Source organism: Bos mutus, chromosome 19 (assembly GCF_027580195.1).
Source record: "Bos mutus isolate GX-2022 chromosome 19, NWIPB_WYAK_1.1, whole genome shotgun sequence".
Lineage (NCBI taxonomy): Eukaryota > Metazoa > Chordata > Mammalia > Artiodactyla > Bovidae > Bos > Bos mutus.
The window spans coordinates 36,539,936-36,556,159 of NC_091635.1; positions in this window are offsets into that span (position 1 = coordinate 36,539,936).

A 16,224-nucleotide genomic window follows, 5' to 3' on the forward strand; every position below is an offset into this window, starting at 1 on the left:
AGTTCACAGTTCACATATTGCTGAAGCCTGGCTTGGAGAATTTTGAGCATTACTTTACTAGCATGTGACATGAGTACAATTGTGCGGTAGTTTGAGCATTCTTTGGCATTGCCTTTCTTTGGGATTGGAATGAAAACTGACCTTTTCCAGTCCTGTGGCCACCTCTGAGTTTTCCAAATTTGCTGGCATATTGAGTTCAGCACTTTCACAGCATCATCTTTCAGGATTTGAAATCCTGAAAGAAGGGAATCATGAGAGGACCCAAAGAGGAGACACTACAAAGGGATAATCATGAGAGGATGCCACAAGGAGACACCATGGGGAAACATCATCAGGGGATGTCGTGAGAGGACAGCATGAGGGCAGCCGTGAAGGGAACATCATGAGGAGACGCCATGGGGAAAACCATTGGGTACACTATGAGGGGAACAGGATCAGGGTACGCCATGAGGGGATAATAAGGAGGAGACCCCGTGAGGAAGAAACATCATCCAGGGAAGCCAGGAGGGAACAACCTGAGGAGATGCCATGAGGAGAATATCAAGGGGAACAGCCATGTGGGGAACTTGAGGGGAACCGTGAGAGGATTCTCTGAGGGGATATCAGTGGGGTGTGCCACGAGGGGACATTGACAGATACACAAACTGCCCCACGGAGGCATAGCCATGCCTCCTACTTTATGCCCCTGTTCCTGCTGTGCGTTGCACTTTTGTTTAGAGACCCACAACTAGACAAAACCAGCACATAGACACAAGACTGAATCACACCCATACATCTTTGGGTGGTGGAAGGATTATGGAAACTGAGGGCTTCCAGGAACCCTTGACCTGCCCCACTGGCCTGTGGCAGGCCCCTCAAGTTCCTGGGGATCCCAACGACACGGAGGAGCAGCCCTGGGGTGGCAGCATCTGCTCCCAGGCCTGGGACCCTGGAGCTGACTTACTGTTTGCCAATGGCATCCCCTGGTGGTGACTTCAGGCTGCATGGACTGGTGTGTCCCCACCCCAAACCGCAGCCTCCAGAAAGGAGCCCCAGCCCAATGATGGCCTGGCTCTCATCAGAACCGAAACTAAGAGCCTGTCCTTGAAAACATCTGAGAATTCCCGACTCTGATCTGTCTGGCCTCTGTTTTCTGATCTGTGGAATCAGGATGCTGCCTCCTCAGCGTCCATTGTTCTCTCCCGGCAGAGCCCTGTCTGGTGGGTTGGGAACATGTGGAAGCCATCCCCAGGCCAGCTCTGTTGCATCAGCAGCCCACAGAGCTGCTGTGAGTGTGCAGGTGTGTCATGTCTGTGAGTGCGGGTGTGCAGTGTCTAGGTGTGCATGCATGTGCCCCTGGTGTTAGGTGTGTCCCCAGGGCCTTGGAGCAGGTATCATGGTTCCTGGATCCCTCGTGCCTCGGCCAGGTCTAGTGACTGCAAGTCAATAGAAGACCTGATTAATAACCACAGGACCTTGACATGCAGAGGGCTGGACCCCAAAGGCAGAAACCACAAACGTAGAGGACTGAACCAGATGTTGGCCAAGGCCACTTTTGGGAAGGGTTTTCTGCTTATCTGCATTTTCCAAGGCTTCTAAAATGAACATAAACTACTGTGGAAATAAGAAAACACACAACTGTAACACTCTCAGCCAGTCTGTAGCCTATGTCCACAGTCTGGGTGAAGCAGAGACACAGAGAAGCATCAACAAGGGCAAAGGGGTGACCCATCCAGCCTTCCCCTGCAGATGGAAACCCCAGGCCATGCACAAGCCTGTGAGTGTGGTGTGGGTGTGTGGGTGCTATGTCACTCTGCTGGTTCAACAACAAAGGGGCGGGGGGCAGTGTTAGGGAAATTAAAATGGAGGAAGTTCTGTTCAGGTTTCAGAGGCCAGACAACAGGCCTCTGACTGACTTCTGATCTTGCCTGGACTGTGTACCTGCTTGCAAACACACAAATTGTTAATAGCAAGTGAAGTGGCACTTTGGATAAGAAAGGGAATGGGGCTTGGATTTTCTTGAGCCCCTGGAGTTCTGCCCAACTCCCTGGGGTCTGGAAAATCTTGTGACTCACAAGGGGAAACAAACAACAATATAAAAGGTAAAGGAAAACCAGAGCTGCATTTTTGCACACCCGCGGATGATGGTATCAGCTGGCATCTTGGGATTCTATGCGGGAGCCTCCAAAACCGCAATAGGAAGTCTCACCTGTGTGATGCAGACCTTTTCCCAACTGGGACTCCATATGGCTTTTATTGAGAGACTTTGCAGCTCTGTTTAAGTCTGGATGTTGGTCGGCCCCATGTGGTGATATATGTGCTGTTACTTTTCTCTATTGTTTCTATTTCTCTTTTTTTAAGGGCTGTATACTGAAATTAAGCCAAATAATCTTCTAGTAAATATTGAAATTGTTTATTGTGTGATAAGTGGTTTCTTTTGTTAATGAATCCTTCGAATCAAAATCAAAAGGAAAAATCTCTCCAGAAAGCAGGAATAGAAGGAACATATCTCAACATAATAAAAGCTATATATGACAAACCCACAGCAAACATTATCCTCAATGGTGAAAAATTGAAAGCATTTCCCCTAAAGTCAGGAACAAGACAAGGGTGCCCACTTTCACCATTACTATTCAACATAGTTTTGGAAGTTTTGGCCACAGCAATCAGAGCAGAAAAAGAAATAAAAGGAATCCAAATTGGAAAAGAAGAAATAAAACTCTCACTGTTTGCAGATGACATGATCCTCTACATAGAAAACCCTAAAGACTCCACCAGAAAATTACTAGAACTAATAAATGAATATAGTAAATTGCAGGATATAAAATCAACACACAGAAATCCCTGGCATTTCTATACACTAATAATGAGAAAATAGAAAGAGAAATTAAGGAAACAATTCCATTCACCATTGCGACGAAAAGAATAAAATACTTAGGAATACATCTACCTAAAGAAGCTAAAGACCTATATATAGAAAACTATAAAACACTGGTGAGAGAAATCAAAGAGGACACTAATAGATGGAGAAATATACCATGTTCATGGATTGGAAGAATCAATATAGTGAAAATGAGTATACTACCCAAAGCAATTGATAGATTCAATGCAATCCCTATCAAGCTACCAACGGTATTCTTCACAGAGCTAGAACACATAATTTCACAATTTCTATGGAAATACAAAAAACCTCGAATAGCCAAAGCTATCTTGAGAAAGAAGAATGGAACTGGAGGAATCAACCTGCCTGACTTCAGGCTCTACTACAAAGCCACAGTCATCAAGACAGTATGGTACTGGCACAAAGACAGAAATATAGGTCAGTGGAACAAAATAGAAAGCCCAGAGATAAATCCACACACCTATGGACACCTTATCTTTGACAAAGGAAGCAAGAATATACAATGGATTAAAGACAATCTCTTTAACAAGTGGTGCTGGGAAAACTGGTCAACCACTTGTAAAAGAATGAAACTAGAACACTTTCTAACACCATACACAAAAATAAACTCAAAATGGATTAAAGATCTAAACGTGAGACCACAAACTATAAAACTCCTAGAGGAGAACATAGGCAAAACACTCTCCGACATACATCACAGCAGGATCCTCTATGACCCACCTCCCAGAATATTGGAAATAAAAGCAAAAATAAACAAATGGGACCTAATTAAACTTAAAAGCTTCTGCACAACAAAGGAAACTATAAGCAAGGTGAAAAGACAGCCTTCAGAGTGGGAGAAAACAATCTCAAATGAAGCAACTGACAAACAACTAATCTCAAAAATATACAAGCAACTCCTACAGCTCAATTCCAGAAACATAAATGACCCAATCAAAAAGTGGGCCAAAGAACTAAATAGACATTTCTCCAAAGAAGACATACAGATGGCTAACAAACACATGAAAAGATGCTCAACATCACTCATTATCAGAGAAATGCAAATCAAAACCACTATGAGGTACCATTTCATGCCAGTCAGAATGGCTGCGATCCAAAAGTCTACAAGCAATAAATGCTGGAGAGGGTGTGGAGAAAAGGGAACCCCCTTACACTGTTGGTGGGAATACAAACTAGTACAGCCACTATGGAGAACAGTGTGGAGATTCCTTAAAAATCTGGAAATAGAACTGCCTTATGATCCAGCAATCCCACTGCTGGGCATACACACTGAGGAAACCAGAATTGAAAGAGACACATGTACCCCAGTGTTCATCGCAGCACTGTTTATAAGAGCCAGGACATGGAAGCAACCTAGATTTCCATCAGCAGATGAATGGATAAGAAAGCCGTGGTACATATACACAACGGAGTATTATTCAGCCATTAAAAAGAATACATTTGAATCAGTTCTAATGAAGTGGATGAAACTGGAGCCTATTATACAGAGTGAAGTAAGCCAGAAAAAAAAAAAAACCATCAATACAGTATCAGATCAGATCAGTCGCTCAGTCATGTCCGACTCTTTGCGACCCCATGAATCGCAGCACGCCAGGCCTCCCTGTCCATCACCAACTCCCGGAGTTCACTCAGACTCACGTCCATCGAGTCAGTGATGCCATCCAGCCATCTCGTCCTCTGTCGTCCCCTTCTCCTCCTGCCCCCAATCCCTCCCAGCATCAGAGTCTTTTCCAATGAGTCAACTCTTCGCATGAGGTGGCCAAAGTACTGGAGCTTCAACTTTAGCATCATTCCTTCCAAAGAAATCCCAGGGCTGATCTCCTTCAGAATGCACTGGTTGGATCTCCTTGCAGTCCAAGGGACTCTCAAGAGTCTTCTCCAACACCACAGTTCAAAAGCATCAATTCTTCGACGCTCAGCCTTCTTCACAGTCCAACTCTCACATCCATACATGACCACAGGAAAAACCATAGCCTTGATTAGACGAACCTTTGTTGGCAAAGTAATGTCTCTGCTTTTCAATAAGCTATCTAGGTTGGTCATAACTTTCCTTCCAAGGAGTAAGCATCTTTTAATTTCATGGCTGCAGTCACCATCTGTAGTGATTTTGGAGCCCAGAAAAATAAAGTGTGACACTGTTTCCACTGTTTCCCCATCTATTTCCCATGAAGTGGTGGGACCGGATGCCATGATCTTCATTTTCTGAATGTTGAGCTTTAAGCCAACTTTTTCACTCTCCACTTTCACTTTCATCATGAGGCTTTTGAGTTCCTCTTCACTTTGTGCCATAAGGGTGGTGTCATCTGCATATCTGAGGTTATTGATATTTCTCCCGGCAATCTTGATTCTAGCTTGTGTTTCTTCCAGTCCAGCGTTTCTCATGATGTACTCTGCATATAAGTTAAATAAACAGGGTGACAATATACAGTACGCATATATATGGAATTTAGAAAGACGGTAACAATAACCCTGTATATGAGACAGCAAAAGAGACACTGATGTATAGAACAGTCTTTTGGACTCTGTGGGAGAGGGAGAGGGTGGGATGATTTGGGAGAATGGCATTGAAACATATATAATACCATATATGAAACGAGTCACCAGTCCAGGTTCGATGCACGATACTGGATGCCTGGGGCTGGTGCACTGGGACGACCCAGAGGGATGGTATGGGGAGGGAGGAGGGAGGAGGGAGGAGGGTTCAGGATGGGGAACTCGTGTATACCTGTGGCGGATTCATGTTGATATATGGCAAAACCAATACAATATTGTAAAGTTAAGAAATACAATAAAGAAAAAAAATTTCAGCAAAATGGTGAGGGGGGGTGACTTCGAGGTCACCCAGCCAGATGTAATGCGGCACCATCCTTGAGGATTGTTCTACCTCTTTTTGTGACAACTGAGATTCTCTGCAATCTCAACAGACTGTCCGGGCAGCATAGGTGCCCACGAACACTCCCTGCGATGCCGGGAAAAGTGATACTGCGACAGGGGATGGTTTTCAAACTGGGTCCTGGAGCTCATCTTTGTACTAAGACTCCAGGAACAGTCATGCTTGTCTGGTGTTCATCCTGTGCCAGGCCTCATATGACATGTGTGTGCTTACCACAGGGCATCCAACCCCGAGACACTGCGAGGCCAGTGCCGAGAAACTTCAAAACAGCCGAGTTCATGCCAGACTGGTGGGGCTCAGGGACCCCAGAGCTGGGTGTGGCCCCTCAGCTGGACTCTAGCCTGGGTCAGGCCCCCTGAGAACTGGAGAAACAGAAGGTGCCGTGTCAGAATCCAAAACCCTGAATCCTCAGCCAAAGGTCACTGTCATGTGGAGAAACCCCTGCAGCCTGTTCAGGGTCTGGCGTTGACTGGTTCACACCCTGGGCATCTTGCCCTGAAAATGACACTCTCTGCCCTAGCTTTCCGGTCACCACCAGATACATCCACGACTGAGCGTTGTTTCCACTTTGGCCCAGCCTCTTCATTCTTTCTGGAGCTTTTAGTAATTGCTTTATGCTCTTTCTCCTCTTGCTCAGTATCATCTTTGACACCTTCTGACTGGGGGTGGGGTGTGGTGGGGCGCTCATTGGTTATCATATCTTTTTGCCTTTGCATACTGTTCATGGGGTTCTCATGGTAAGAATACTGGGAGGAGTTTCCATTTCCTCCTCCAGTGGATCAGTTTTGTCAGAACCTTTCACTATGTCCTGTCTCTCTTGGGTGACCCCATGTGGCATGACTCACAGCTTCATTGAGTTACACAAGCCCCTTCACCACGACAAGGCTGGGATCTATGAAGGAGTTAAGAAGGTGTATGTGCCATAATCATGATGCTGGAGATTCTTAAAGGTGGTTTCTCAAACCCCTCAGCAGAGGCAGTGGCTGGTGTGCGCTCTTTTGGTGGACTTTGCTTCTTGGGATTTGGTGGCAATTCCTTTTCATTCTTTCCTGATTCTGCAGAAAGAGAAATTGTAGGAGCAAGTCCTCGGAACACTCCAGCTTCTAGAAGCATAGCCTTCAGTACCCCAGATCGTCTTTGCCGCCGTAGAAAGGAGGTCACCATAGTGGTGACTCAGGAGTGGGCTGGGTAATTGGCCTGGTGGGTGGAGGTCACACCCTAAAACACAATCTCTTTACACCCAAGCTTTTCGAACAGATCGAGTAATGGGGCAGAGTGACACGCTTCCCTGTGGAGCGATGGGGCCTGCCTGGGGAGGAGGAAACGTGCCTTGTGCCAGCCACCCCACGCACGGCCCTTGCTTAAAGCTGCAAATTCTGCTCCTTTTTGGAAAGCAAAACTCTAGATGTTGGACTCTCAGGACATTTGGGCTAAAATGTACTCACATACTCAGACCCAGACAACGCAGGAATTCTCTGTCAATTTAAATGCCATTCTCTCAGGGATCGAAGTTTAAAAGTCATTTATATCAATGGCTTGGGGAAACAGGATTTGTGGGTCGTCAAAAATGTCTCCCCTTTTGCAACAGTCTTATAATTAGGAAAACTGCTAAGAAAGAAGCTATTAAACCATGTACGTGGTCACCAATCTAAGCTGCAGGCAAATAAGACAAGGAAGCTCATTGCTCAGGTGTTAGGATACCAAAACTGAGGGGGCCGGGAATGCGGTGCAGGAGGTAATAGAATCATTCACTAATTCAAGCCATTGCTGCCCCCCGCCACCCAGGCTGGGCTTCCAAGCCACTGCTGGAGCAAACAGGAGAGACAGGGTGGAAATGGCAAAAAGGGGCCAGGCTAGTTGCTGGTTCTTGTTTCTGATTCTGGTCACTTGCGTTAGAAGGAAGAGGAGGAACTTGCTGCTTTTGCAATAGGTTGCCAAGCTCCACATTTCTGCCTTTTGGTCTTGACTTTCCAATGTATCGTGATCCCAATTATCACCATACCTTGGATCACAGGTGGTTTTTTTTAGAACCTCAGCCTAACCTCCCGGTCTCTGGAAACCCTTCCACACCTGTGCCTTTGGTGCCCTCTGCAGGGTGGCTCAGCGACTTACAGGTTCATCATGCCCTCGCCCCCAGGGGGACAGGTGTGCTTTCCAGCCTCCCCTAAGGAAACTGGTCAAAGGAATGTCTCAGAATAAAACCTGGCAGGGAAAGTGCATCAGATGTCGGGTGGGTGAGTTGGAGGAGAAGAGAGAGATGAAGAAAGGTTGTAGGGTGATGGCCAGGGCAGGACGGTGGCAGCAGCCAGCCATAGGAGTCGCAGGAGACCTGATGGAGGGGCCTCAGCCCTGACAATCCCTTTTCCCTGGCCAGCAGGTGGGGGCCCGTTCCTCCAACTCTGGTTCACTTTTGTGTATCCTGAGGCTCCAGTATCTTCCATCCCTCCAACCACTGGGACTCAGAACTGAAATAGAAACCCAAATCCCTCTTTTCCACCATGAGGACAGGTTAACCTGAAGCCCCTCAAAGGAAACACTAATCAGAAAGTCAGAAGGCTTTAGCTCTAATGAAAGAGAAACGTGAGTCCTCTGGGTGTCTCTGGCCTTGATTCGCCTGGTGCTGTGCTGTGATCTGCCCTGACTGTGTGTCCTGCAGGGTGATAGAGAGAGCTTTGGCCACTGATCAGCCCTTGAAGCTGGGGGCCCCTCTCCCTCTGGGCTCCAGCCACAGGGGAAAGTTTTGCCCTTGGGAAGGCTGGCCACAGTGCCTGCCTGTGGAGCAGGGTTGGACCCACCTGAAGCAAATCTGTGGCCACCAGGTTTGTGAGGAGTGGGCCAGCATGTGGTATGGCTCCTGGACCTCCCTGGTGTTGTCCAGGAGCAGCAGCAGCTGGTGGGCAGCACGCAGCATCGCCACTGTCCAGGCCTGCGGAACCAAAGCTACATGTGACCAGGTCCTCCAGGGATGCACAGGCAGGCGACAGGGCCGATCATACCAGCACTGTCCTGAGATCTGATGTGGTCTCCTGTGTTTATGAGCGGTGTACTGCCCTCTCTTCTTCAGCAGTGCTTATTTCTAAAATTAAATTCTAAAGTTCTCCTGACAATTTTAACTCTAAACCTGTCTTGGAGCTTTATTCATTGTCTGACTCCAGCAGCAGAGATTGCTCCCAGCCCAGTGACTCCATGGCATGTACGTGTGAGCATACAGGAGCCCGTGTTTGTGAAAGAGCCCGGCTGTGGGTCAAGTTGAGTCCGAGGGCAGAAACCACCGTCATGGGGTAGGTGGGCTATCAGAAGTGCACGGTGAGCCCAGCAGGACAGCACCGGGTGCCTTGAGGCAACCTCCTGTGGCATGAGGCGCTCCAGCCACACTGAGCTCCAAGGTCAAGTCACTCTGCAGAGTCTCAATGCTGTCTAAGTAAAGATTAAACAAAAGACAAAAAAGAAAAAAATATGTGCAAGTTGTGTCAAAGTCTGTTTTGAGAAAAAGGTGTAGATCTGGGTTGGAAGAGACAGGGGGCAAAAGTGACCCGGGCGCTCCCTATCCTCCGTGACCTGCCCTGCAACATGACAGTGACACACACAGCCAGGGCAGGCCCAAGTGCGATGCTGACGACGACAGTGTCACCAGCTGGGGGCCTCTGGCTGCCTGGACCCCTGAATGACTGTGTGGCACCGGCCCCCTGAACAGGCTCCCAGGGTATGGGTGGAGGCCCCTCTATCCACAGATCCCCCACTGCAGACCATCACCAGGAGGCCACTCTTCCAACAGAGGGCATGGGCAGCCAAGGGAGACCAGGTCAGGTGCATATGTGCATGGGGGATCACCCACACATGTCTCCCTCACCGTGACCAGACCCTCAGACCAGGCCCCCCAGGCGTGCTGACTCACACCTGCCAACAAGGGGCCAAGTTCAGAATCATATTCCACGCCCCCTCCACCAGACAACAGCTGCCTCCAAGGCCTGTCCAGTTAGAGCCAGACATGACACAATGGACTGGTTCCTTATTGGGAAGGAGTACGTCAAGGCTTATATTGTCATCCTGCATATTTAACTTATATGCAGAGTACGTTGTGCAAAATGCTGGGCTGGTTGAAGCATAAGCCAGAATCAAGATTGCCAGGATTAATATCCATAATCTCAGCTATGCAGATGACACCACCCTTATGGCAGAAAGCAAACGGGAACTAAAGAGCTTCTTGATGAAAATGAAAGAAGAGAGTGAAAAAGCTGGCTTAAAACATGACATTCAAAAGACTAAGATCATGGCATCTGGTCCCATCAGTTCAGTTCAGTTCAGTCGCTCAGTCGTGTCCGACTCTTTGCAACCCCACAGACTGCAGCATTCCAGGACTTCCTGTCATTCACCAACTCCCAGAGTTTACTCAAACTCATGTCATTTGAGTCGGTGATGCCATCCAACCATCTCATCCTCTGTCATCCCCTTCTCCCGCCTTCAATTTTCCCCAGCATCAGGGTCTTTCAAATGAGTCAGTTCTTCGCATCAGGTGGCCAAAGTATTGGACTTTCAGCTTCATTTCAGTCCTTCCAATGAATATTGAGGACTGATTTCCTTTAGGATGGTCTGGTTGGGTCTCCTTGCAGTCCAAGGGACTCTCAAGAGTCTTCTCCAACACCACAGTTCAAAAGCATTAATTCCTTGCTGCTCAGCTTTCTTCATAGTCCAACTCTCACATCCATACATGACTATTGGAAAAACCATAGCCCTGACTAGATGGACCTTTGTTGGCAATGTCTCTGCTTTTTAATATGCTGTCTAGGTTAGTCATAACTTTTCTTCCAAGGAGGAAACATCTTTTAATTTCCAGGCTGCAGTCACTGGTCCCATCACTCATGGCAAATAGATGGGGAAACAATGGAAACAGACTTTATTTTCTTAGGCTCTACAATCACTGCAGATGGTGTCTGCAGCCGTGAAATTAAAAGACAGTGGCTCCTTGAAATGACTCTAGCAGTCATGTATGGATGTGAGAGTCGGATCGTAAAGAAAGCTGAGCACCAAAGAATTGATGCTTTTGAACTGTGATGCTGGAGAAGACTCTTGAGAGTCCCTTGAACTGCAAGGAGATCCAACCAGTCCATCCTAAAGGAAATCAGTCCTGAATACGCATTGGAAGGACTGATGCTGAAGTTGAAGCTCCAACACTTTGGCCCCTTGAGCGAAGAGTCAGTTCTTTGCAAAAGACTCTGATGCTGGGATAGATTGAAGGCAGGAGGAGAAAGGGACAATAGAGGATAAGACGGTTGGATGGCATCACTGACTCAATGGAAATGAGTTTGAGCAAGCTCTGGGATTTGGTGATGGACAGGGAAGCCTGGCGTGCTGCAGTCCACGGGGTCCCAAAGAGTTAGTCACAACTGAGTGACTGAACTGATCCTGAGAAGGCCTGCCTGGATGGTAGGGGCCTCCCCCAGTGAGCCTGGTCCCCATCTGGGCTCATAGCCTGAACACCCAGCACCTGCATCCTCAAGCAGATGTCCACATTTCCAGCTTCTTCTGATTTTAAAAGTGAGGCCATGGACAGCCTGTCAGACCAGCACCAGTTCCCAGAACAGCAGGCACAGTTCAGGGCAGCATGGGGAGCCCGGGGGTCGGCAGGGAGAGGCTGTCCGGCTGACTCAGCTCTTCTGTGCAGATGCTGCTGAGGCTCGGCTCTACAAGGAAACATGGACTAGTTGTAAACAGTGAGGGAGGAACTCACCAGCACCCCACCCTGACAGGTCTCCTCACCTGCCTCCCAGTCCTCTCAGCTTTCTGGCAGGATAGCCCTCACGGGCACACGGAGGCAGGAGGCTGGGCTGCTCCGCGGGCTGGCCGTTCTGTCAAGGCCTCTGCCTAGTCCCTAGTCTGGCTTCTGAGACAGGATGACCTCCCGCTCCCGACAAGTGCCTTCCCCACCCACCTCCCCTCCCCCCAGCAGAGTGCAAGCCAGAGACGTGCAGGAGGGATGAGTATTCCAGGCCCAAGGCCACGTCATTGGTTCCAGGTCCACGTGTTCCTCTGTGTGTGTGTGAGTCGCTCAGTCATGTCCAACTCTTAGTGACCCCATGGACTGTTGCCCGCCAGGCTTCTCTGCCCACAGAGTTCTCCAGGCAAGAATACTGGAGTGGGTTGCCATTCCCTCTTCCAGGGGTTCTTCCCAACCCAGGGATGGAAACTGAGTCTCCTACATTGCAGGCAGATTCTTTACCATCTGAGCCACCAGGGAATCCCATCTGCTCCTTTAGTAGCAAACAATCCCCACATTCTTTTAGCCTCTGAATGCTTTTTTGAACCCTTTATCAGCTGAGCCAGTGAAAATCCAACAGCAAAATGGCAACTGGGTGGCTGATACTCCATGTGCGAAAACGATGGAGTGAAGGAGTGGAACCTCCATTCATGCCACCAGTCAAGTCCCGAGATTTTGTGCCAAATGGCAACAAACCGGGTTTTGTGACTAGTGTGCATATTTTATGAAGCAGGTGGGACTCAGTGCTCTCCAAAAACCTTACTCCCCTCCTTTATTTAGCAGTCTGCCTCCAAAAGCTTCCCAGGTGACTCAGAGATAAAGAATCTGTCTACCCAGCAAGGAGAGGCAAGTTTGGTCCCTGGGTGGGGAAGACCCCTGGAGAAGGGAATGGCAACACACTCCAGGATTCTTGCCTGGGAAATCTCAGGGACGGAGGAGCCTGATGGTCTACAGTCCATGGCATCTTAAAAGAGTTGGACCCAACTCAGCAAATAAAACAGCAGCAGCCACCTCCAAAGTGGGGAGGGGCTGGGGACCCGGCTCTGTAAACACTTGTTCCTCTGCCCCAGGGACACCCATGGCTGTTGAGCAGCATTCACGGAGAACCCACTGTGTTTAGAATGGCTGGCCTTCACCCATGGGAGAGCAGGGACCTCGTCAGAACAAAACACCCTTGTTTACTGACCCCTCGAAGAAGGGAACTGCACCCTCTCTCCCTCCCTCACCCCCACCCCAGGGGGCCCAGCCTCAGTGTGGACAGTCCCCTGGGGTTCCCATGAAGCCTGAACAGCTGGCTGGGCTCTGCTCTCAGCCTGTGGACCTCCCCCTCAGGCTGACTCTGGCACATTCTGGAAGGTGGGGACCTGAACCCTCAGGTGTGTGCTGACCAGCTGAGGCCCAGGCTTCTGGACCTGTCCCCAGGGCACCTGCCCTCAGCCTCCTGCTCACAGCCCTCCTGGGGCCCCTTGTGGGAAAACACCCAATTTTAAACTTTGACCCTCAGTCACTCTCAGACCTGGTGGCCTCTGGCCTGTATATTCTAGCCCTGGGCCTGGAAGCCTCTACCAGGAGAGGAGGTCAGAGTTCAAATGAGGATGCAGAGGAAGAAAGCACTGCCCCAGGGTTGGGGTGAGGAGGGGGAGGACAGGAGGGGCATCTGTGCTCCTGGAGTGTCCTGGCGCTGAGGGCCAATCTTCTCAGGCCAGGAGGGTGGGAAGACCCTTGAACCTTCTGACCCCTACTCAAGGCTGAGTGAGCCTCTGAACAGGGTGGCATTGGGGGAGTGTTCTGGGGGGATGCAGTTGACTAAAAGAAAACCACACAGTGAGAGAGCTATGATGGAGTGAGAGAATCCGTCCCAAGAGATGGGGGAGGCCAGTTCGTGGGGCTTCTGGCCAGGAGTACAGGTGGGCTTTCCTGGTGCTCTAGTGGTAAAGAACCCGCCTACCAGTGCAGGAACCGTAAGAGACCTGGGTTCGATCTCTGGGTTAGCAAGATCCCCTGAGGAGGGCATGGCAACCCACCCCAGTATTCTTGCCTGGAGAATCCCATGGACTACAGGCCATAGGGTCGCAGAGTTGGACACAACTGAAATGACTTGGCATGATGCACAGATGGTGAAGGATACGTCTGGGCGAAGGTGACTCTACTGCTTGCCACAGAGAACAGATATATCACAAGTTAAGGGTGAGGTGCTTTTCTTTTGTGTGGGAAAATGCAAGCAGGTGGGGTCAGTGAAATTCTTCCTGAGTCACGCATCTAATCATCTGAGGGGCTGCTTGTCCAGATACACAGAGTCCGTTAACGTCTCTAATTCCTGTCTGAGCACAGAAGTGCACTGTGAGTCCGCGGCTGCAGCGGATCAACCTTTGCAGAACAGGACAGTGAGCAAGACACTCTGTGCTCCTCTTTTGTGTGCAGGGTCAAGCCCAGCAGGCTGCAGCCCTCAGCTGAGTCACTCAGGGATGGCCCCTCGGCCTTGGTGACCATCCAGGAGCCCCTGGGAGCTCCCTCTCTTCTCCAGATGGTCTTGGATGACCTTCCACCCAGGAAAGGCAGCATGGTGGTGCCAGGGTCCCACAGCCCCTCCCTGGGAAAGGCCAGGGATGGGTCAGAAGGGGAGATGATGGCCTTCAAAGGACCCAGGGTTTTGCACTTAGAGCCCGTGGGCATTTCAGCCTGGCCCCAGCCCTTCCACCCACTGCCCCGGGGCCTTGGGGAAGCCTGAGATAGCCAAGGAGGGGTCATTCTACTGTCCCTTCTCCTCCCATCAACCCTGCTCTCTCTAACCTAATAAAAATTGCTGTTTATTCTTAAAGAACACAGTATTCTCTGATTACTTGAGCACAGGATCTGTTGTAGAAATTCTGGAGGAAAAAAAGTTGAAGAAACTGTAAAAACCTGTAGTTCCCAGACTCAGACTTACTTCCTGATGACATTTTATGTTCGTCTAGCTTTTCTGGAAGTATATGTTTCTATGGATTCAAAAGGAAGGGGCTTCCCAGGTGGCACTAGAACCTGCCTGCCAATTCAGGAGCTATAAGCACATGCAGGCTCGATCCCGGATCGGGAAGATCTCCTGGAGGATCGCATGGCAACCCACTTCAGAATTCATGCCTGGGAAATCCCATTACAGAGGAGCCTGGCAGGCTGCACGCCAGTGGGTCCCAAAGAGTCAGACACCATTGAAACGAGTTAGCATGCAGGCAGGTACGCATTCAAAGGGAAATTGGGACGATGCTGTCTGCACAGTTGGGGGTTTGGGCTGCCTGGTTCTGCTGATGCCCCAACAGTACTGTCAGATGTGCCCAGCCTCACCACAGCCCCTCAGTCCACACCAGACACGTCCACACACAGGAGCTGTTATGGAACCTGTAACTGATGCAGCTGCGGTCACAGGAGCACCCCAACCAGATCCTCTGCTTCCCCAGACCCTCAGGTGGTCCCAGGAGCACTGGCTCCTCCAGGCTCAGCGGCACTTCCAGGAGCAGGGCCCCTCTCTGCCACACGACAGACCCCAGGGACCCTCCCCCTCTGATGACCATTTCAAGCAGCCCCTGAAGAAGGTCTTTCCCAGCTCCTGCCTCCCCCAGGAACAGCTGAGGAGTCTCCCTCTGTCCCAAGTGCTCTTTCTGAGATGCCTCTTGGAAACTCCCGTGGAGGGAGGGCATCTCCCGGGATCAGAAGGAGCCGCATCCTGGGCCCTGGCCTGCCCTCTCTTTGGTCTGGGGTTAGAGTCTTCCCAGAGAAGCATCCTGATTCTCGGGTAATTCTGGGAATGGAGGCAGAAAGTTGAAAGGAGAGAGCAGACTCTGTGTGTGAAGGTTCCTCCACCACCTTCTCTGGGGGTCACATGGGGGTGACTGGGCAAGAGAGAGCCAGAAGCTGGGGCATGTGGGCCACTCTCAGGCTCAGTGGGATGAAGGGAAGCCTCTTTGAAGGGCTCTAACTTTTATGTATGTTTTTGTAACTGCATGTCCCTCCCGGGCCTGCTGGTCCAGGGACTTCCCAGGATTGGGGCATAAGCCTCACCCTTCCTGGCACTGGTTCCCACTCAGCCCTCCACAAATGTTTGTTGAATAAACAAGAGTTGATTTGGGAAAGAATTCACATTGTTAGAACAGAGTACTTTAAACAAATCAATAAATAACAACACAAAATCAACAACCAACACAAAAATGGACTTATCCTGCCCCCCAAATTCCCTTGCTAGGGATGCCTCTCACCTTACAGGTGAGGATTCTGTGGGGAGCAGGTTTGAACACCCCAAGTCATCTGGCACCCTGGCAGTTTCCGAGGGTGCTCCCCCAGGGCCCAGATTAGCCAGGCCAGTCCCCCAGGAAGGTCTGAGTTGGCTCAGGGACTCACGTCTGGTATCCCCAGCTCCTGTGCCTGCAGCCCCACCAGTGACTTTCCTGCCACAACCCTGGGTGATGCCAGGGAGCTCGTCACACTTGCACAGGACTTGCCTTCCAAGGTAAACACCCGACTGGGCCCCACCGGGGGAAGGACACCCACTCTGCGCTCAGAGGCACTTAGAACAAGGGGGAACTTGCTCTTTGGGGACCAGGGGGAAGCGCAGGCTGGTAAGCCTGTTTGGAGGCAGGGGGACAGCAGCAGGATGGGTGTTTAACTGAGGAAAGCGGGCAGGCAGTGCCTCAGTCAGGGCCACCAAGGGATGGGGCCACCAACCCC